At 40.4% G+C, this 19989-nt stretch overlaps 1 pseudogene; it reads left to right on the forward strand.

The window, feature by feature from the left end:
• The first annotated feature begins 810 nt into the window (after positions 1–810).
• LOC111541772 lies at positions 811–19521 on the forward strand (annotated as a pseudogene).
• Positions 19522–19989: the final 468 nt, after the last annotated feature.

The raw sequence follows: 19989 nt of genomic DNA on the forward strand, positions 1-19989 counted from the left end.
TTTTCCTTTGAACAAGTTACGGCAAGTTCTTGACAATCTGTGTCTTTGCTTTCTGGCAACCAGAAAGTTAGTCAACTCTAATCAGACACATCAACATTTTAGGGGCGCCCAAGTCAGGTGGATGAAGCAGTCTTCCTTCATTACCATCTTCAATCAGTAACTAGTTTACACTCTGAGGAGTATTTCACACTCTCATTGTTTAAAACCCTTGGGAGTTCTATACTTTCAAAACTCTTAAGCAAAACAAGCAGGTTTGGACTCTGTCTCCCCACACAATACCATTCCAGTGCCTATTTCTCAGTGTTTATTTTCTTACCAAATACAATAAAATAAGTCATCTCACACTTGAATCTTCTATTACCCAGACCCTAGCGGTTATGTTCATCAAACAGCAATTTTCTTAAGTGATGGAATTAACTATTTATGTACTTCATCCTCTTGAGTATTTTTTCTCATTGCCTTCAGACCAAATGTAACATGAATCCTCCATACAGGGAGGGGCATGTTTACTGCTTCAGCATTTTACACAGAGCTGCCTTCACCTCCTGGTTCTTGAGGCTGCAGATGAGTGGCTTCAGTGAGGATGTCATCCCACTGTACTGAATGCAGATCACTTGCTCCAAGATGGAACCCAAGAGAGGGATCATGTACCTAAATAAAATCTTACCATAGTACAAAAGCACCACGGTGAGGTGGGAGTAGCAGGTGGAGAAGGCTTTGCCTTGGCCCTCAAAAAAACAAATGGCTAGGAGACAGAGATGGTGTTAGAATAAAAGGACCAGTGACAAGTCACAAATCTTAGCAATGTACATGACGCAGCAAGAAGGACCTCATTGGCAGCTGGATCAGTACAAGACAAAGGGAAGAGTGAAGGCAGCTCACAGCAGAAGTGAGGGATGACACTGGGGCCACAGAAGTGTAAGTTGTAAATGAAAAGATTCTTTGTCAAGGAGTTTAGTAATCCCACTGCCCATGCTGCAATCACCATCCTGACACAGGGAGGCTGATTCATAACCACACTGTTGAGCCAAGGGTGACAGATGGAAGCAGAGTGATCACAGGCCACAGCAAGGAGTAAGCAGGCTTCTGTGCTCCCAGAGAATATGAGAAAGAAACTCTGGGCTATACAGTACCACATAGAGATGGTTTACCTATGAGTTAATAAGTTCTGCAGTATCTTGGGCATAGGGATTGAAGGAAGGCAGAGATCTAGTAATAACAGGTGACCCAGAAAGAAGTGCATGGTTGGTTTAAGGTGATAATTGGTCCTGATCACCAGGATCATCATCAGGTTCTCCGTCAGTGACAACAGATAAATCACTAGGAGCATACAGGTCATGGTCTGGATCTGAGGATTTCTAGATGATTCCATAAGGACAAACTCAGTAATGATGATGATACTTTTCATAATTAGAGATACTAGCCCTAAGAAGAAATATAACACAGTTGAGTCATTCCAGATGCACAGGACTGCCTCTTCTGTAAAAAATGTTACTTTCAGCTTAAGGATAGAAACAAACTATGAAACCAAGGAGTTTCTGGGTCACACCCATCATCCTCATCATTACTTCAATCCTGGATGAATTCAGCATTCCAAAGTCCCTCTAACAAGTATTTAAATGCCAGACACTACCAGGCTCTGAGGATACAAAATTGAATAAGACATGATTCTTGCCCCCCAAGAACTTATAATTTAATTGGGGTGGACAGACATGTAAAGAAACAAAATAAATGCTATAATAACCTAACAGACAGGATATGGTGGTAGCACAAATGTGAATCAGTTATCTCTGTATGACCTGGTAAACCTTTAGAGAGGAGGTGATGCTTAGGCTAATTTTGACTGATACTTACTCTCCCTGGGGAAGACAGCACCCCTGGAAGAGGAAACAGTGTGATCAAATATAGGAAGGCATGAAATCAGAGTATCTCTCTGAGGAAATTCATTAGCCTGGTATAGATGGATGCAAGGTGATGCGAGGTGGCATATGATTCCAAGCACGGGGTCACATGATAAGATTGGTAGTTTAGAAACATTTGCCCTGGACATGTGGAAGACAAGCTGGAGGCAATGGAGCATATAGCTAGAGCAGTTTCATTCATTCATTCAGTAGATAATTGTCGAGTATCTACCTACTATGTACCAGGCACAGGTCTAGACTCCTAGTGTACGTCATTGAATATACCAGACAAAAATGTTTGTCCTTGCAGAGCTTACACTCTAATTCAGAAAGACAGAAAATAAATAATAGATATAATAAATAAATATCATATGTTAGAAAGTGCTATGGAAAATAACAGATCAGGAAAAGGGAGACTGTTAATGGGGACAGGGTAGAGGAAGGCAGTGAGTTTTGCAATGTAAAATAGAGTGGTCAGGAAAGGACAAATGAGACAGTATCCCTTGAACCAAGATTTGAAGGAGGTAAGGTCACAATCCATGAGAACATCTCATCTGTGGAAGAAGAATTTGGAGAGTATAGCAGTAACTCTGGTCAGAGGTAGGCTAACAGAGACTGTAGCACTGAAGGCAAGCTAGAAGAGACAGATTTGAGAAATGTCATTGAATTGTATGCTAAAGGATTTCATCCCCAATTAGATATTTAGAATAAAGAGAAGTGAATAAAAAATGATCCTCAGGTTTCTGGTTTTGGTGATGGAGGGGCCCCGTTTACCAAAATAGATGGCCCAGGAAAATGAACATGTTTGTGAGGAAGATGATAACCTGTTTTGAAAATGTTGCCTTTGATGAGCCCATGGATAAGGAGGGGATACCTAGGAGGCACTTGGATGTAGGGTCCTGACAGTCAGAAGAGATATTTGAGCTGAATATATGAGTTAAAGAGTCATTGACAAGCTTACTCAGAGAAAACCCACTCAAGAAAGAAGATGCTTTGGGATAGAGTTCCATGTGACAGAAGCATTTAACAGGAAAGAGAGGAAGAGAGGCTCACAAAGGATCCCTGCACTCATTCAGTATGTCAACCATGAACCCAAGTCATTCTGATCTGAAGGATGCCTTGGAGGTCATGGAGCCCAATGCCCTGTCTTCCTAGGTGGGGAGACTGAGGCCCAGTGAGGGGAAGTGCCTCGTGACCCTTCATGCCAGCTCCATCACTCACCAACTGACCCACCCCCTGTTCCTCTTTTATGCCTATCCTGTTAAGAAACCTCAGGCCTCAGCCCAGGGAATTTTCTCCTCAGGGAATCCTTTACATCCTGCACACTATAAGTTTGTTTTGTTATACTTGTTTTTCTTTTATGATGTTTATTGTAATTGTAAAAACAAAAACAAAGCAAAACATTTTGAGTATGTAAGAAAGGTCTCCCCATCCTCCCTCAGCCTGTCTCCATCCCCTGCTGTCAATCTCTGTCTTATTGCCCTGCTTTGGCTCCACAGCACTTACTACCTGACATTTTATAGTGTATTTATAATTGTCTCGTACACTGGAATGCAAGCTCTAAAACTTCATCTATTTTTATTAACGTTTTTCTTTTTTTCTTTTTTTTTTAATACTTTAAGTTCTAGGGTACACGTGCACAATGTACAGGTTTGTTGCATAGGTATACATGTGCCATGTTGGTTTGCTGCACCCATCAACCTGTCATTTACATTAGGTATTTCTCCTAATGCTATCCCTCCCCAAGCCCTACACCCCCTGACAGGGCCCATTGTGTGATGTTCCCCACCCTGTGTCCATGTGTTCTTATTCTTCAACTACCACTTATGAGTGAGAACATGCAGTGTTTGGTTTTCTGTCCTTGTGATAGTTTGCTTAGAATGATGTTTTTCAGCTTCATCCATGTCCCTGCAAAGGACATGAACTCATCCTTTTGTATGGTTGCATAGTACTCCATGGTGTATACATTTTCTTAATCTAGTCTATCACTGATGGACATTTGGGTGGTTCCAAGTCTTTGCTATTGTGAATAGTGCTGCAATAAACATACCGGTGCATGTGTCTTTATAGTAGCATGATTAATAATCCTTTGGGTATATACCCAGTAATAAGATCGCTGGATCAAACGGTGTTTCTAGTTCTAGATCCTTGAGGAATCACCACACTGTCTTCCACAATGGTTGAACTAATATACACTCCCACCAACAGTGTAAAAGCATTCCTATTTCTCTACATCCTCTCCAGCATCTGTTGTTTCCTGACTTTTTAATGATCGCCATTCTAATTGGCGTGAGATGGTATTACATTGTGGTTTTGATTTGCATTTCTCTGATGACCAGTGATGATGAACATTTTTTCACATGTCTGTTGGCTGCATAAATGTCATCTACTGAGAAGTGTCTGTTCATATCCTTTGCCCACTTTTTGATGGGGTTGTTTGTTTTTTCTTGTAAATTTGTTTAAGTTCTTTGTAGATTCTGGATATTAGCCCTTTGTCAGATGGGTAGATTGCAAAATTTTTTCCTATTCTGTAGGTTACCTCTTCACTCTGATGATAGTTTCTCTTGTTATGCAGAAGCTCTTTAGTTTAATTAGATCCCATTTTTCTATTTTGGCTTTTGTTGCCATTACTTTTGGTGTTTTAGTCATGAAGTTTTTGCTCATGTCTATGTCCTGAATGGTATTGCCTAGGTTTTCTTCTAGTGTTTTTATGGTGTTAAATCTTACCTTTAAGTCTTTAATCCATCTTGAGTTAATTTTTATATACGCCATAAGGAAGGGATCCAATTTCAGCTTTCTACATATGGCTAGCCAGTTTTCCCAGCACCATTTATTAAATAGGGAATCTTTTCCCCATTGCTTGTTTTTGTCAGTTTTGTCAAAGATCAGATGGTTGTAGATGTGTGGTGTTATTTCTGAGGCCTCTGTTCTGTTCCATTGGTCTATATATCTGTTTTGGTACCAGTACCACGCTGTTTTGGTTACTGCAGTCTGGTAGTATAGTTTGAAGTCAGGTAGGGTGATGCCTCCAGCTTTATTCTTTTTGCTTAGGATTGTCTTGGCTTTGCAGGCTCTTTTTTGGTTCCATATGAACTTTAAAGTAGTTTTTTCCAATTCTGTGAAGAAAGTCATTGGTAGCTTGATGGGGATAGCATTGAATCTATAAATTACCTTGGGTAGTATGGTCATTTTCACAATATTGATTCTTCCTATCCATGAGCATAGAATGTACTTCCATTTGTTTGTGTCCTCTTTTATTTGATTAATCAGTGGTTTGTAGTTCTGCTTGAAGAGGTCCTTTACATCCCTTGTAAGTTGGATTCCTAGGTACTTTATTCTCTTGGTAGTAATTGTGAATGGGAGTTCACTCATGAATTGGCTCTCTGTCTATTATTGGTGTATAGGAATGCTTTTGATTTTTGCACATTGATTTTATATTCTGAGACTTTGCCGAATTTGCTTATCAGCCTAAGGAGATTTTGGGCTGGGATGATAGGGTTTTATAAATATGCAATCATGTCATCTGCAACAGAGGCAATTTGACTTCCTCTTTTCCTTTATTTATTTCTCTTACCTGATTGCCCTAGCCAGAACATCCAACACTATGTTGAACAGGAGTGGTGAGAGAGGGTATCTTGTGCCGGTTTTCAAAGGGAACGCTTCCAGTTTTTGCCCATTCAGTGTGATATTGGCTGTGGGTATGTCATAAATACATCTTATTATTTTGAGATATGTTCTGTCAATACCTAGTTTATTGAGAGTTTTTAGCATGAAGGGCTGTTCAATTTTGTCAAAGGCCTTTTCTGCATCTATTGAGATAACCATGTGGTTTTTGTCTTTGGTTCTGTTTATGTGATGGATTACGTTTATTGATTTGCATATGTTGAAGCAGCCTTGCATCTCAGAGATGCAGATGACTTGATTGTGGTGGATAAGCTTTTTGATGCGCTGCTGGATTCAGTGTGCCAGTATTTTATTGAGGATTTTCGCATCGATGTTCATCAGGGATATTGGCCCAAAATTCTTTTTTGTTGTTGTGTCTCTGTCAGGCTTTGGTATCAGGATGATGTTGGCTTCATAAAATGAGTTAGGGAGGATTCTCTCTTTTTCTATTGATTGGAATAGTTTCAGAAGGAATGGTACCAGCTCTTCTTTGTACCTCAGGTAGAATTCGGCTGTGAATCCGTCTGGCCCTGGACATTTTTTGTTGGTAGGCTATTAATTATTGCCTCCATTTCAGAACCTGTTATTGGCCTATTCAGTGATTCAACTTCTTCCTGGTTTAGTCTTGGGAGGGTGTATGTGTCCAGGAATTTATCCATTTCTTCTAGATTTTCTAGTTTATTTGCATAGAGGTGTTTATAGTATTCTCTGATGGTAGTTTGTATTTCTGTGGGATCGATGGTAATATCCCCCTTATCATTTTTATTGAATCTATTTGATTCTTCTCTTTTCTTCTTTATTAGTCTTGCTAGCAATCTATCTATTTTGTTGATCTTTTCAAAAAACAGCCCCTGAATTCATTGATTTTTTTAAGGGTTTTTTGTGTCTCTATCTCCTCCAGTTCTGCTTGATCTTAGTTATTTCTTGCCTTCTGCTAGCTTTTGAATGTGTTTGCTCTTGCTTCTCTAGTTCTTTTAATTGTGATGTTAGGGTGTCAATTTTAGGTCTTTCCTGCTTTCTCCTGTGGGCATTTAGTGCTATAAATTTCCCTCTACACACTGCTTTAAATGTGTCCCAGAAATTCTGGCAAGTTGTGTCTTTGTCTCATTGGTTTAAAAGAATATCTTTATTTCTGCCTTCATTTCATTATGTACCCAGTAGTCATTCAGGAGCAGGTTGTTCAGTTTCCATGCAGTTGCGTGGTTTTGAGTGAGTTTATTAATCCTGAGTTCTAATTTGATTGCACTGTGGTCTGAGAGACACTTTGCTATGATTTCTGTTCTTTTACATTTGTTGAGGAGTGTTTTACTTCCAATTATGTGGTCAATTTTAGAATAAGTACAATATGGTGCTGAGAAGAATGTATATTCTGTTGATTTGGGATGTAGAGTTCTGTAGATGTCTATTAGTTCTGCTTGGTCCAGAGCTGAGTTCAAGCCCTGGATAGCCTTGTTAACCTTCTGTCTCATTGATCTGTCTAATATTGACAGTGGGGTGTTAAAGTCTCCCACTATTACTGTGTGGGAGTCTAAGTCTCTTCGTAGGTCTCTAAGGACTTGCTTTATGAATCTAGGTGTTCCTGTATTGGGTGCATTTACATTTAGGATAGCTGGCTGTTCTTGTTGAATTGATCCCTTTACCATTATGTAGTGGCCTTCTTTGTACTTTTTGATCTTTGATGGCTTAAAGTCTGTTTCATCAGAGACTAGGATTGCAACCCCTGCTTTTTTTTGCTTTCCATTTGCTTGCTAGATCTTCTCCATCCCTTTATTTTGAGCCTATGTGCATCTTTGCACGTGAGATACAGCACATCTATGGGTCTTGACCCTAATTTGCCAATCTTTGTCTTTTAATTGGGCATTTAGCCCATTTACATTTAAGGTTAATACGGTTATGTTTGACTTTGATCCAGTCATTATGATGTTAGCTGGTTATTTCGCCTGTTAATTGATGCAGTTTCTTCATAGCATTGATGGTCTTTATAATTTGTCATATTTTTGCAGTGACTGGTACCGGTTGTTCCTTTCCATGTTTAGTGCTTCCTTCAGGAGCTCTTGTAAGATAGGCCTGGTGTTAACAAAATATCTCAGCATTTGCTTGTCTGTAAAGGATTTTATTTCTCCTTCACTTATGAAGCTTAGTTTGGCTGGATATGAGATTCTGGGTTGAAAATTATTTGCTTTAAGAATGTTGAATATTGGCCCCCACTCTCTTCCGGCTTGTAGGGTTTCTGCTGAGAGATCTGCTGTTAGCCTGATGGGCTTCCCTTTGTGGGTAACCTGATCTTTCTCTCTGGCTGCCGTTAACATTTTTTCCTTCATTTCAACCTTGGTGAATCTGACAATTATGTGTCTTGGGGTTGCTCTTCTTGAGGAGTATCTTTGTGTTGTTCTCTGTATTTTGTGAATTTGAATGTTGACCTGCCTTGCCAAGTTAGGGAAGGTCTCCTGGATAATATCCGGAAGAGTGTTTTCTAACTTTGTTCCATTCTCCCCATCACTTTCCAGTATACCAATGAAACAGATTTGGTCTTTTCACATAGTCCCATATTTCTTGGAGGCTTTGTTTATTTCTTTTCACCCTTTTTTTTTCTAATCTTGTCTTCGTACTTTGTTTCATTAATTTGATCTCCTTTCACGATATCAGTGATCTCCAATCACTGATATCCTTTCTTCCACTTGATAGCATCGGCTATTGAAACTTGTGCATGCGTCATGAAGTTCTCCTGCTGTGGTTTTCAGCTCCATCAGGTCATTTAAAGTGTTCTTTACACTGTTTATTCCAGTTAGCCATTTGTCTAACCTTTTTTCAAGGTTTTTAGCTTTCTCTCGATGGGTTAGAACATGCTCTTTTAGCTCAGAGAAGTTTGTTATTACTGACCTTCTGAAGCCTACTTCTGTCAACTCATCGAAGTCATTCTCTGTCTTGTTTTGTTCCGTTGCTGGCGAGCAGCTGCAGTCCTTTGGATGAGAAGAGGTGTTCTGGTTTTTGGAATTTTCTGCTTTTCTGCTCTGGTTTCTCCCCATCTTTGTGGTTTTATCTCCCTTTGGTCTTAGATGTTGGTGACCTACAGATGGGGTTTTGGCGTGGGTGATCTTTTTGTTGATGTTGATGCTATTCCTTTCTGTTTGTTAGTTTTCCTAACAGTCAGACCCCTCAGCTGCAGGTCTGTTGGAGTTTGCTGGAGGTCCACTCCAGACCCTGCTTGCCTAGGTATCACCAGTGGCTGCTGCAGAACACCCAATACTGCTGCCTGATCCTTCCTCTGGAAGCTTCATCCCATAGGGGCACCCACCTGTTGGAGGTGTCTGTCAGCCCCTACCGGGAGATGTCTCCCAGTCAGGCTACACGAGGGTCAGGGACCCACTTGAGGAGGCAGTCTGTCCATTTTCGGATCTTGAACACCATGCTGAGAAAAACCACTGCTCTCTTCAGGGACGTTTAAGTCTGCAGAATTTGTCTGCTGCCTTTTGTTCAAATATGCCCTGCCCCCAGAAATGGAACCTAGATAGGCAGTAGGCCTTGCTGAGCTGCAATGGGCTCCACCCAGTTCTGGCTTTCTGGCGGCTTTGTTCACACTGTGAGCTATTCAAGCCTCAGCAATGGTGTATGCCCCCACTCCTGGCCCCACCGCCCCCGTCAACCTGCAGCGTTGCAGATCAAACTGTTGTGCTAGCAGTGAGCAAGGGTCTGTCAGCATGGAACCTGCTGAGCCAGGCACGGGAGGGTATCTCCTGGTCTGCCGGTTGCTAAGACTGTGGGAAAAGCAGAGTATTTGGTCAGGATTGTACTGTTTCTCCAGGTACAGTCTGTCACGGCTTCCCTTGGCTAGGAAAGGGAAATCCCCCGAACCCTTGTGCTTCCCAGGTGAGGCGATGTCCTGGCCTGCTTCAGCTCATCCTCCATGGGCTGCATCCACTGTCCAACCAGTCCCAATGAGATGAACCAAGTACCTCAGTTGGAAATGCAGAAATCACCCATCTTCTGTGTCGATCTCACTGGGAGCTGCAGACCAGAGCTCTTCCTATTTGGTCATCTTCATTTTCCTTTTTAAAAAATTTTTGTGGGTACCTAGGTGTATATATTTACGGGGCTCATGAGATGTTTTGATAGAGGCATGCAGTGCGAAATAAACACATCATGGAGAATGGGGCATCCAGACTTCATCTATTTTGATCATTGCTATATCCCTAGCATTTATTAGAAAAGTGCCTAGAATGTATAAGGAGCTCGGTAAATACTTGTTGAATGGCTAAATGACCAAATGAATTTGTTTCATGTCCCTCCATGTTTTGAGTAAGTTCCATGAGGGCAGGGACTCTGTCAGTATTTTTTATCATTTTATCTTCAGAGGTAAGCATGGCGCCTGGCATTTAGTAGGTACTTACTGAAGTTTTATAGAGTAAATGAATAAAAACATCACAAAGCTACCTTTTGCACAAGTCTATTCTGTTTTAATGCATTTTAGGAGATCATAAAAATATGTATATAGTTTTGAGATGGAGTCTTGCTCTATTGCCCAGGCTGGAGTGCAGTGGCATGATCCTGGCTCACTGCAATCTCTGCCTCTTCAGTTCAAGCGATTCTCCTGCCTCAGCCTCCTGAGTAGCTGGGATTACAAGCGCCCACCACCATGCCCGGCTAATTTTTGTATTTTTATTAGAGACGGGGTTTCACCATGTTGGCCAGGCTGGTCTCAAACTCCTGATCTCAGGTCATCCGTCCCCCCTTGGCCTCCCAAAGTGCTGGGATTACAGGTGTGAGCCACCACACCAGGCCCAGGAACATATTTTGATTATTGAATAAATAAAAGAACAAATATATAAACGAATGCATGATTCATACGCAACCCCATTTGTGAGACTGCAAGCTGTTCTGGGAGTAAGATGTCATATATGCTGTAATACCTATGGCCCTGTTCTAAGGAAGGGGCCAGTTTGAAGCTGCTGTGGCTCTCTTGGATGGATGGTGATGGGGCCGTATAAAGAGTCAGAGGACCTTGACATGAGTCTCAGCTCTACAACTGGTCAGGCATCTGACTTTGGGTAAACAGACAAATTTAAATCTTCATTTTCTCATCTGAGATATCTTTTGAGGTTTACATGACACACTATTATAAAAATGAATTATTTTAAACCATAAAGTCTGGTTTCTGGTCCTAGTTCCAACACTAATTGGATTAGCTTGGAAACTTTGGACTACTTAGTTCACCACAGAGAGGGTCTGTTACATTATTGAAATAAACTAGGGATAATAACATGTCTTTAATAGAATATAATTGATTGCAAAACAAATGCAACTTATTAGTGTATGAACTCCCTATTTCTAATAGGAACTAACTTAACTAGTTCTTAGTTGATTCTTCTTGGCTTAGTCTAAACACACTGCTAGGCACAAGACAAGATAGTCTTCCCATTTCTGCCTAACAAATGTTATTGCTCTTTTATTTGTCTCCTGAGTATTCTTAAATTTTCCTCTTTCAATATTATTCTACCATATTTGCCTTATGAGATTTCTCATCTAGCACTGAATGACTTCAGAAGTCTTATTCGTGGCCCCTTTGCCTTCAGGTTCTCTCCTTCTGCAATGATTTCTAGCTTCTGCAATTTCTGGGACAAAACTAAAACGGTAACATAAATAGTCTGAAATCCTGTGCATATACTATCAATATAATGAAAAATTTCCACTCTACTTATAATCAAAGACTTGTACATTGAAACCAGATGGTGACACCAGGCCTACATCTATTTATATGAAAACTATTTTAAATTATAATACCTAGTGCTGGCAAGAGTTGGTGAGACTGATATATCCTTCCATGTTGTTGGAAGCATTATATGTTGATACAATACTTTTGGCAAGATGAAATCTCAAATTTCTTTTGAAAATATATCCTAAGCAAGTGATTGAAAAGAAGAGAAAAATAATCTTTGTGTGAAAAATTTATATTTCAGTATTTTTTTTCAAGATAGTTACACTAGGATCCACCCAAAGGTCTAATAACTGAGGAATAGCTACTTACATTTCAGTAGCACATAATGGAATATTTTCTAATGATTAAAATAATAATTACAGAGGAGAAGCAAAAACAGAAAATATTCTTGATATGCTATCTAGTAAAAAGATCAGAAAACACAGTTAGTTTAAATTCATTTGATTATATAAAAATGTGCACACCATAGGGGCTTATATGGAACTTAAAATGGAAAAATAAACAGCTGAGTTGTTAGGGTGGTAACAGAGCGAACAATTCTTTTGATTTTACTTTTTTTTTTTTAAACACAGTTTTGCTCTTGTCACCCAGGCTGGAGTACAATGGCAACATCTTGGCTCACCGCAACCTCTGCCTCCTGGGTTCAAGCAATTCTCCTGTCTCAGCCTCCCGAGTAGCTGGGATTACAGGTGCATGCCACCATGCCCGGTTAATTTTTGTATTTTTAATAGAAACAAGGTCTCACCATGTTGACCAGGCTAGTCTTGAACTCCTGACCTCAGGTAATCTACCCATCTTGACCTCCCAAAGTGCTGGGATTACAGGCATGAGCCACCACGCCCAGCCTGATTTTACTTTTTTAAAAATAAGTTTTTATACTTTTAATGAAAAATATCTTTTTTGGTGGAGTAATATAAATTCACATTCTACCTTTTTGCTTCAAATTCAGCAATTAACTAAGCCTAATTCCAACAAGGAATATGCACCTCTTCTTTTACCATTCTATTTTTGCCCTACATACCCTCTAATAAAATTGCATTTGGCTGAGAAGCCATTTCTTTAAGAAGGAGGCTTGATTGCTCAGTTGGAGAATAAAAATGGCTCAACAGTTTGATTTTTCTATTAGTTTTTCTGCCTTTTGCCTGCCCTCTGTCTAGCACTCTTCAATCCCAAATCTGTGGTCTAGGAAACTTGTCTGAAGAAGAGGACCATCCTGAGGCCAGTGAGGAGTTTGGAGGCTTGGATTTCTCTGCATTGAAAGGTCCCTAGTAGAGAAGGCAAAAGAAAAGCTTTTGAAGAGAAGAGTGTCTTGAAGTGAAGCATGCTGTGTTCCTGTGGAGTGGGAAGAAAGTGGTATCAAAGATGTTCTTTTCCTCCTTCTTCCCACACTCTAGTGGCAGACTTTGTGATCTCCCTGAGTAAATCTTTGTAGACATATGTTGTTTTGGCTTTTAAGGAATGAAAACTTTTTTACATGTTTTATGGCAAGAATATGAACGGGGATTATAGAGTTTGCTTTATCCTGAAAAATTCTATGGAACTGCGCAATTAGTCTCTGCTTTCTACCTATTTTGTATTGCTTGAGGATGGGACCTTGAACTAAATGACCTCTCAAATTAATTTCAGCCGAAGATCTTGGCATTTAGTTAGGAAATCCCCACCAGAGAAAATGAGAATACTCCAAACTCACTTTTACCCATAATTCACGATTGCTCCTCCTTGGCTTCCATCCGACTCCCCATCTAGCAACTATGGCCCTTCACCCCCACTAATTTATTCCAAAGGAATCTTAGCCTTTTGTCCAAAATCTGATAAATGAAGGAAAAGGACAAACAATTACAGATTGATAAAGCGACAAACTGTTCAAATTCCTAAAATATCTTATTCCAGCTCTGTTCATGACCTATTTTTGTGAATTTGGCAAGGCACTTTCTCCTTCCTCTTTTTTAGCCAGTTCTCTGTGCTGTGCAATGAAAAGTTTGGAGCAGTTGCTTATTAACATTCTTCACATGTGGCAGTATGGGAAGGACTGACAAGGCCTGTTGACTCCAGTTCTTCCTGGAGATGAGCTACTGCCTACTGCCTCACTTTGAGAAACAAATGATGTGGGATGCTCAAAGAACTCACGCAGGTCTCTGGAAAATCTGGTTTTCTTTTCCAACCAGTTGATAACTGTATGGTAGTGCATTTAAACAATATTCAACATGTGTTTAGTTTTGGGAAAAGGCTAGTGTGTTGGCATGCATGGGCTCTGGTTTCAGTCAGTACCTGCTAAGAGGCTTGGGTCATCCTCTTTTTCTTCCACCTCATTACTCCTTTACCATTCCTGGTTCAGAGGATGGTTCCTAGCCAGTTCATGTGACTTTCTTCACTTTTTCTAGTCTTTTTCTACTTAGTATCCATGCACCAGGCTGGCCCTTGCAGAAGGAGAGAGAGTAATCTGGGCCCCAAGTTGCTGGGGATTAATCCATACTCATGGGGAAAGTAGTAGTATCCAGTGATCTGGGCCCCTGAGATGGGCATCCACTCCTGCCACTTTTGTGGTCTAGGGAAAGACCATGGAGTGAGGCACTGAAGGCTTGCTAACCCTTCTGCTAGCCAGGGACCAGCATGGGGCCTCCTCAGGTTTGATCTTCACTATACACTTGCATGCACACATACTCACACCCACATTCTCTCACACAAATGCAAACAGACAAGCCTTCCTTCTAGAATCACAGGAGTCTATGGAGATAAAAGATCACATGGATCACTTTATTTCTGTCTCCAACTAATACATGAGCCCCATTCAGCATCTCCAATATGTGTCCATCCAACCTCCATTTGAATGTCATCAAGAACTCATTCCCATCAGTGGCTGTAGAAGTGATTCAAAGTTTGTTTGCCTCCATCCTACCTAAAATCCTGATATTACATGACCTATGTGACCATATCCATGAACACCCAAACTTCAGTATTTTTTTAAATACCAAAAACAAACAAAAATCAAAGCAAAAAACAAAAACAAACAGCTCCCTTGACTTCACATCCTCTAAACATACTGCTTTATTTTCTCAATCTCCTTCACAGGAATACTTCTCAATAAAGTTAACTGTGGTTGATCTCTCTACTTTTTCACCTATCATTCTCTTTTCAATTTATCTAGCTGAAACTTCTCTCATCAATATTATCAACTACTTTTAAATCCAATGTTACAAAATCCAGTGGTAGCTTTTCTGTTCTTTTATTTGAATTTTCAACACTACTCAACACAGCTGACCTCTCTATTCTTGAAGCACTCTCTTCTCTTGGCTTTTGTGATACAAAATTCCTCCTTGTTCAATGGCTGCTGTGCCTCAGTTTCTCTTGGTGGATAATCCTCAGCTTGAACTAGAAATGCTGGCATGCTGCAGGGCTTCTTTCCAGAATTTGTTCTCCTTAGATGTTCTCAAAAACATTTTCCTTAGATGTTCTATGCCAGTCTTACAGCTCTGAATACTACATACACCCCAAATATTAGCCCTGACCATTTCCTAGAGCTTCAAAATAATATATATAACTGGATACTTGACATTCCACTCTGATATCTAATACAGACTTGGGCTTTTTAGTCAAAATGCAACCAACCAGCCAAACTAACAAATCCTCAATTTTTACCTTCCTAATATGCATTTCCCCAATTATCCTGACTTCAGTAAATGATGTACCGTCATCTACCCAGTTGCCCAAGAAAAAATCTAGACTTACCTCAAGCCCTCTCTTTCTTTTCTGGTCTATATCTAATGTAGCAGCAAGCCCTATAACTGTACTTCCAAAATACATTCCAAATTTCTCTTCTCTTTTTCTCTGATCAATCTTAGTAAAAAATACCATCAGATGTCACATGGAGTCTTGCAATAGCTCCTAATCATCATCCCTGATTCTACTCTTGTTCTTCTATAATTAGTGCTCCATAAAGAAACCAGAGTAATCCTTCAAAACTCTCCTATATCACTGAGAATCAAACACAAATTCCTGATATCATGGTCTAAAAGTTACTATGGGATCTGACTGCGGACAGCCTTTTTTACCCATCGCTTGCTAAGCTTCAGTCATGCAGCCTTCTTTCTGTCCCCAGTTAACTCAAGTTTTTTCTGTGCCAAGGCCTCTGCATTAGCTCTTTCTTCTGACTGGAATGTCCTTCCTTCTGAGGATGGTGGGCTTCTTTTGTCATTCAATATTGACTCAAGCACCACCTACCCCTCCAAAACTCATGTTGAAATTTAATCGCTATTGTATCACCATTAAGAGGTGGGGCCTTTAAGAGGCAATTAGTCCTTAACAGGTGGTTTGGCACAGTGGCTCATGCCTGTAATCCTAGCACTTTGGGAGGCTGAGGCCGGTGGGTCACCTGAGGTCAGGAGTTTGAGACCAGCCTGGCCAACATGGTGAAATCCCATCTCTACTAAAAAGACAAAAAATTAGCTGGGCATGGTGGCAGGCACCTGTAATCCCAGCTACTTGGGAAGCTGAGGCAGGATAATCACTTGAATCTAGGAGGTGGAGGTTGCAGTGAGCTGAGATTGTGCCACTGCACTCCAGCCTGGGCAACAGAGGGAGACTCCGTCTCCAAAAAAAAAAAAAAAATAGAGAGAGAGATGATTAGGGTCCACCCTCATCACCCTCATGAATAGATTAATGCTGTTATCATGGGATGGGTTTCTGATTAAAAGGATGAGTTTGGTATGATCTCCCCTCAGTCTCATGTGCATGCTTGCCCTTCCACCATGTTGTGTGACACAGCAAGAAGGCCCTCACCAGATGCAACTCCTCAACCTTGGATTCCCAGCCTCCAAAGTCATGAGTCAAATAAATTTTTTCTTCATAAATCACCCAATCTATGGTACTATGTGACAGCAGAAAAATGAACTAAGACATCCCAGAAAGAAGCACATGGGTGTGCAGAGGTGGAATCAGTTCTGGTCACCAGTGGCATTACCAAATTCTCTATCAGGGCCAGGAAGTAAACTCCCAGGAACAGCACAAAGAGCAGAGCCTGAATGTGGGCATCAGTAGACATTCCAAGGAGGATGAACTTGGAGATAATGCTGTGGTTCCTCAGAATCAAACAGAAAACGTTCCCTTGGAATAAAATAAATGTTTTTAAAACTTCATTTTCTACTTCCCTATTTCCTCTGAGTCTTAATTCTTTTTGCACATTATTTCTTGACCTTGGAATTAAGGTTCAAATTCTGGACCATCTTCACTAAATCTATAGACACGATTAACATCTTTGATTATGTTATATTCTATATCCTCAACCTTAGTCCAGTCTGATGCCATTAGGTCTTTCAAAAAATTGTTTTTATAATTTCAGCTTTTGTTTTAGATTTAGAGGTAAATGTGCAGGTTTCTTACGTGGGTATATTGTGTGATGTTAAGGTTTGGGGTACAACTGATCCCATCACCAAGGTAGTGAGTGTAACACCCAACAGTTAGTTTTTCAACCCTTGTCTCCCTTCCTCCCTCTCCTTGTAGTGGTCCCCAGTGTCTATTGTTGTCATCTTTATGTCCATGAGTACCCAATATTTAGCTGCCTCTTATACATGAGAACATGAGTTGCATAGTTTTCTGTTCCTGCACTAATTAGCTTAGAGTAATGGCCTCCAGTTGCATCCATGTTGCTAAAAAGAACATGATCTCATTATTTTTTATAGCTGCACAGTATTCCATGGTGTATATGTGCCACATTTTCTGTATCCAATCCAGCATTGATGGGCACCTAGGTTGATTCCATGTCTTTGCTAGAAAAATAATATTTAGATGGAAAACAGACCATAGCATTTGCCAGTGCAGGAAGAAATTGCTAATGCAGCAGCAAAGGGGCTGATTGAAGGCGTGAATTTATTGCAAATGGGAATTCCATAATGATCCAGAGAATAGTGGAGGTCATGTTGGAAATAGGGATTCCTTATCCCTGCAAAATGAAGGAAAGCAAAGCATGTATAAAGTGGTACAGGGAAGGTAGGAATTGTAGTGTCTGGAAGGGAAAGACATTCTCTATTTATTCCTCTGTGCTGTCAATAAAGTGCAAGGTAAGTCATCAGTAAGAGTGTGCTAGGGAGGCTAATGTAGGACTGATAGTACTGTGGAAGGTCTATTCAATATTTTTATTATTAATTTGAGTCCAGTGGTCATTGTTGTGTGATTTTTCTCCAGTTTGGTATATGCGAAGAGTAAGTTGCCTTTATGTCCGACATGTGAGGGGATAGAGGAAGAGATGACTTAAGAAGTGAACTTAGTCTGTGTAAAAAGAGAAGTGATGATATGAGTGGCATGAGAATGAAAATGTGGCAGACACAAAGATCAGCCACATTTTCATTCATTTCATCAGCATTATTCTCAATGCATGTGAGGAATGGTTGGCTTGGGAACACCAAATCATATTAATTAGGAAAGATGTGACTGTGTTAGAATAATGTGGTTGAAATTGAGGTTTTTGAAGTTGGTGTATGTAAAGGAAACAGGGACACAAGGAATTCATTTGGTGTTATTTTAATTAAGATGAAGATTTTTCTGTTTTTTAGTTCTTTCTCTTTTAGAAAAGAAGCCACATGATGTTAAAAAAATTTAATATGTTACAGTTTTAAATTTTAAAAAGTAGAGCCCAAGTAACACAGCCCAGAGATAGCCTAGATGTTTGGTTGTAAGATGGCACCTGCCCTCATTTTCTCCAGGAAAAAAATGCCTGAATCTTGCATCCTTTTCATTTCCTGTAGCTCACTGTCCTGATAGGTGGACAGAATTTAGAGATCTTATAAGAGCAGAAATACCAATGCTCTGGCATCCATAGAAGTGGGATATTGGTTGAGATAATCTATTGAGCCACAGGGAACTCAAATTACCTTCTTAATGTCCTCTCTTCTATCTTTTCTAGACTGGCAAGTGCCAGAATTCTAATTTCAGCTTCCCTGAAGTTTCATTACCCTAAAGAAATGTAGGCTCTTTGCTCCAAAGACCAGAGAAGGCAGCAGGATATATGAAAATAAAGATGGACTTGAAGACATGCTTGGGATTAGGACATAGTCCTAGTTCTGTTTCTCATTAGTTCTATGATCTTTGGAAGGGTTTTAAGCCTTTCTTATCTCAATTTTTCCAGCCATGAAATGGCATGTAACATCTCTCTTGCATGGTTTTAAGACTTTTATTGGCCGGGCGCGGTGGCTCAAGCCTGTAATCCCAGCACTTTGGGAGGCTGAGACGGGTGGATCACGAGGTCAGGAAATCGAGCCCATCCTGGCTAACATGGTGAAACCCTGTCTGTACTAAAAAAAAAAAAAAAAAAAAAAAAAAAATTCCAAAAAAAAAAAAGACTTTTATTTAGATAACTTATGGGCAGTGATCAGCACAATTAGCCAATTGGTTATGATTAGACTTTGATGTTACCCATTGCCTTAATTTTAATATTTCAATATTCCCAAGCAAAAGAAGAGTCAATCCTGAGAGCAGATCAGAATATGTTAGTGAATAGAGAAATAAAAACAAGATCAAGGTGGGATAGATGATGGGGGGTGGGAGAGAATGACCCTACTATGACAGCAGAGCTCCAGGAACGCTCAATGACAAAGAAAGTACACAGCAAGGGAGACATGGAGGACAGGAAGGGATGAAAAGAACTGATAAGTGCCTGAGGAGCTGGCCAGGGACATCAAGGCCGACCTAACTCTTGTTATCCCCAATGGAGAGAGCCTCAAGGTACTCTGACCCATTAACAAATGCCCCAATAAACCTTCACACAGGAGGAAAAGAACAACAACTACCTTTCTCTAGGAAGACTTTTTTGGTCGATCTAGATGTCAGTATTAGAAAAAAGAAATATATTAAAAAGACAGTTGGTGTCGGTGCGGCTGCTGGGGTCGGATTCCGCGGTCCCAGCCCTTCCCCACCGCAGACGCTGAGGAGTTGCAGGTTTCTTCGCCGCCCCCGCCGTCTCCCTCTTCTCCCTCCTCTTCAGACGCCTCTGCAGCATCTTCCCCGGGCGGCCCTGTGAGTTTGGGCTGGCCAGTTCCGAGCAGGAGCAGCGGCCGAACGGTGGACCCGCTGGAGGAAGCGGAGCTGCAGATCGGAGATGCAGCCTTTTCATTAACCAAACTTCTTGAAGCCACATCTGCAGTATCAGCTCAAGTGGAAGAGCTTGCCTTCAAATGTACAGAAAATGCACGTTTCCTTAAAACGTGGCGAGACCTCTTGAAAGAAGGCTATAATTCTTTGAAACCTGATGACTAAATTGGCATACTTCGTTGTTTAATAATGATTGCAATCATTCATACTTCTTATGTCATATTTGTACATGTACCACACGTATAGAATGACCTCTGTCCAGCAGTTCTGTATATACTCAGAATGAAATTTTTCTTGGTTTTCTTGGCTTCTGTGAAAGCGGAATACCAATGCTGTTTTTGTTGCGGACCAGTACTAGTTTGTCCTTAAATACTTTATGCCTCTGAACTTTCACAGAATCCTTTATGAAAGTCAACTTCATCAATACATGGTTAATATTAATAGAGCCACAGTGCTACCATTAGCAAACTAGGTAGACCATTATTTGTTTTGCAACAAGATGCTAAGCATGGCAGAGTTTGAAGTTGCGTTTCATCTTAAGGACCATGGGAGGTAACTTTAAGGTTGCCAGTGGTGGATCCAGCTCCATTAGGCTAAGTTGTCTACAGCTAACGATTGTGTCTTTATTCTATA

Source organism: Piliocolobus tephrosceles, chromosome 10 (assembly GCF_002776525.5).
Source record: "Piliocolobus tephrosceles isolate RC106 chromosome 10, ASM277652v3, whole genome shotgun sequence".
In the NCBI taxonomy this organism is placed as follows: Eukaryota; Metazoa; Chordata; class Mammalia; order Primates; family Cercopithecidae; genus Piliocolobus; species Piliocolobus tephrosceles.